Source organism: Stegastes partitus, unplaced genomic scaffold (assembly GCF_000690725.1).
Source record: "Stegastes partitus isolate 25-593 unplaced genomic scaffold, Stegastes_partitus-1.0.2 Scaffold570, whole genome shotgun sequence".
Lineage (NCBI taxonomy): Eukaryota > Metazoa > Chordata > Actinopteri > Pomacentridae > Stegastes > Stegastes partitus.
The window spans coordinates 2,532-5,971 of record NW_007578301.1 but is presented as its reverse complement, the minus strand read 5'-3'; the positions used below and the strand labels follow the sequence as shown (position 1 = coordinate 5,971).

Below are 3,440 nucleotides of genomic sequence, written 5' to 3'. Positions count from 1 at the left end.
GTGAACAGGCAAGGCTGGTGAAAATGGTCAAAGTTCCTATAGCCCATAGCGAAGTGGGGTGGGGATCAGACCGTTGGTTCCCAACCGAGCGGCTAATAACCACTACGGGGTCCTGCTCCATGGACTGGGGATCGCTACCGACTGGGTCACCGGCCGGTCGGGTCGCAGGAGGGCAGTAAGACCATGTTGATGGCCGCCGCGTTCGGCTCAATGTACAGTCAGGCCACTACAAGCCAAAACCGAATGAGTTAGTAGGCGAGTAGTGCTTCTGTGATCAGTGTTTTTGAAAAGAAGACACTGGGAAGCAGAAGGCTGAGTTGTCTCCAGGGGAGCCTGGACGGAGACCTCAGTGGAAAGGGGTCTAACCTGGGACTGCGCCCTGGGAGAGGGAGGTCCGAAGGACCTAAGTGAATTGCCAATTACAATGCATGTCCTTGTGTAACCGACTTTCCGATGTGGAGATAGATTACAGTATAATAATCATGCACTGTGATTAGACAAAAGGGCTAGCATCAGAAGTTCTAGATTCGATAGGAGCCAAAGGTTGAGCAACAATAATGAAGAGCACAGAAATGAAGTTTGAGTAACCACTCATGTATTTTTACAAAGAACAGAATAAGTGGCAGTTTAGCATAACATATATTTGAATAAAACCCCCAAAACAAAGAAGGAAAAATAAAAGAAAGGTGGTGCGCACAGAAAATGAAATTGTCCGTTGGGGCCCTGAGTTGTTGCAGGTGCACCTGATATTAAGAGTTCATGAGAGTGAAAGATGAATGTATGTGTGAATGGTACGTGTATCTTCTCCTAGGTCCTTCGGCTCGCCATCTGTGATCTCGTTCTGCAACCTTGGAATTCACTGTCCGCTCAAAAAACCTGACCTGTAGACAAGGTCAAATGCACTCATCACAGTTCATTCTTGGATGCATCTTCTTAACAGTCCCTTTGTCAAAGTGCAATTATTAATGAATTAAATGTCATTAATAAATCATAAATCAAATCAAATCTCAGTCTTTCTGGTTGTACAACATTCAAAATATAACAAGTTCAAGTACGAGGACTAAACGTTCAAGAACTCACATTGTACTGTTCACATGAACAGTAAGCACGTTTCATCACGGTAAGTGATTAATAATACAGCTGATATGATGATGACTTATCATAACTGGAGTAATAAGGTGCAATTACAACAAAAGTAAAACATTCAGGTTTCAGAGATATTAAAAGTGTGCTTAATTACTCCTCCTGCACTATAGGCCTCCTAGTGCAATAGAAAAGCATGCACCAAAAATTACTCTGAATTACTTTCAGCAATGTGCACTTGCAAAATACAAAAAAATGTCACATTATCACATAATGCATCAAACTCTTTCCTTTCATGAAATTGGCAATAAAGAACCAACTATAACTTCTTTTTAAACACACATCAGCATAAAATAAACTTTTCTCTTTTCTTAAACATATATTCATCAGCTTGAACTATCATAACTACTTGCATATTTATAACACTGCAACATTGTTCACCTCAGTTTACTCCCAGTCTTGAAAACCATATAGCGGTCTTTAGCACATTGAGGATCCACAGAGACATGATGCTAAAACATAGTAACACTGACTGCATTCTCACCGTTGCTCTGTGTTCAAAGCTGGGCGCACGTTGACTCCGGCGCTGCCACAGCTCACAAGACGGATGGTTAGAAGCTAGCCTGTGAGACACCGAGCTAGCGTTAGCATGAAAATGGCGGTAAGTATTAACAAGCGTCTCTCCTTTTCTCCACAGATATCCGACTCGTCTTACCGACGTAGCTCATCTCCCGACGTTGGGTCGCTTGCCTCCCGGTTTACAGCCGTCAGTGATCTTGTATGACTCCTCTTTTAGTTTCTCACCAAAAGGTTTCTCTTCGTCCGTCCTCTGTGTGCTCTCTCGGCTAATTTCTGAGCCGGAAATGAAAAGAGCGCCTGAATCGTCTTGCATCCGAGCTGATGGCTGAACGCGGACTGTGCAGTCTGTGATTGGCTGCTGAGGCTACGTGGCCCCACGTGAGATTATGTGCGGGGTGATGCCTTTGTGTGCAGTGGGATATTTCAGTTCTCGCTGATGTAATATGATAAAACAAAGAAAATAATGCTTTTTTTTCCCCCACATCTCTTTAGTAAAGTACATTTTTCACCTGGGCTACATCCTCCCCTCCTGAACTCATGCACGTCCCTGTGCATGGCAGATGGTCAGATGTTAATTACTCGAGGGAGTGCCACAGGTGTATAAGAGGGATCTTCGCGTATGATATCAGCCCAAGCGTTGGACAGCCCTTGAAAGAGTGATGTCACTGCTGTGATCAGAGGGTTGCCTAACTCAGTATAATCAATACGTTTTGGTGGCTGACGGTCTCTCTCAGATCTCCTGACAGATTTATCTGCATCAGTTTTCTCCTCTGTACCCATTTGGACTGGTCCTTCCTTCATTTCCTCATTTTCTGCAGCTCCAGTTCCATCTTTCTCCTCATCTCTCTCCTCATTTTCTGCAGTTCCAACAACGACCCTGTCCTCCATGGGGTCTGACGTATCTGGGGGAACTAGAAGTTGCTCATCTTGAATACCAGAGTGCTCATCTGTCAGTAAATCATCTTGAATCAGAAGCATCTCATCTCCTTGTTCGGTTGGTGTGACTTTGCCGGTGGGTAAGTACTCAGTGTCACTTTGGTGAGAACCTGGCTCAGTGAGTCTCACGGGACTGTCTGAAGGACTGTTGGACATATCAGGTAAGTTGTCAAGATCGTGTGAGTTGTTGGCATCGAGTGTACTGTGTACATTCTGACCATTTAAGGGACTCTCAACAAAATGAGTACCTGGTGGTTCAGTACAGTGGCTGTCTTTGGAATGAGTCGCTGGCAGGCAAGGCTGCACAGGATTCTCAATGATGGTGGGGACTGGAGGGCATAAATAAATTGGGATGAGTGGCTCATCTCCTTCATCTGAGGAATTTTCCTCTTCCTCTACAGGATTTGCACGGGTCCTTGGCCTACGGAGTACTGGTTTTCTTTCAGGTTCAGCGGTTTCCTCTACAGGTAAGTATCCACATGGAAGTAGCAAGTCCCTATGTAGTGTCCTTAGGGGACCATCCCCGTTCTCAGGTCTTACTGTATAAACTGGGAGGGTGCCTGCTCTTCTCACCACTACATGGACGGTGGACTCCCACTTGTCTGAGATCTTGTGTTTGCCCCGGACGCGAACATTTCTGACCAGCACTCGATCTCCATCCTCCAAGTCTGAGGCAGTTACATGTCTATCATACCTCGTTTTGTTCTGATGAGCCATCTTTGCAGCTTTATCCATGGCTATCTTATAGCTCTCTTTAAGCCGTGACTTCAGGTTGTGCACATACTCGGAATGGGATGAATGTTGGCTCTCTGGTACTGGCAACTGGAATGCAAGATCGACGG

The 3,440-nt window shown here is 45.1% G+C and overlaps 1 long non-coding RNA gene across 1 annotated transcript; it reads right to left on the bottom strand.

Moving 5' to 3' along the window:
- Nucleotides 1–573: 573 nt before the first annotated feature.
- On the bottom strand, nt 574–2,710 carry LOC103362352 (uncharacterized). The gene is made up of 4 exons (XR_520462.1): nt 2,697–2,710; nt 1,799–1,968; nt 1,628–1,706; nt 574–881 (listed from the first exon to the last, which is right to left on the bottom strand). It is a non-coding gene; the product is annotated as an uncharacterized LOC103362352 (long non-coding RNA).
- Nucleotides 2,711–3,440: the final 730 nt, after the last annotated feature.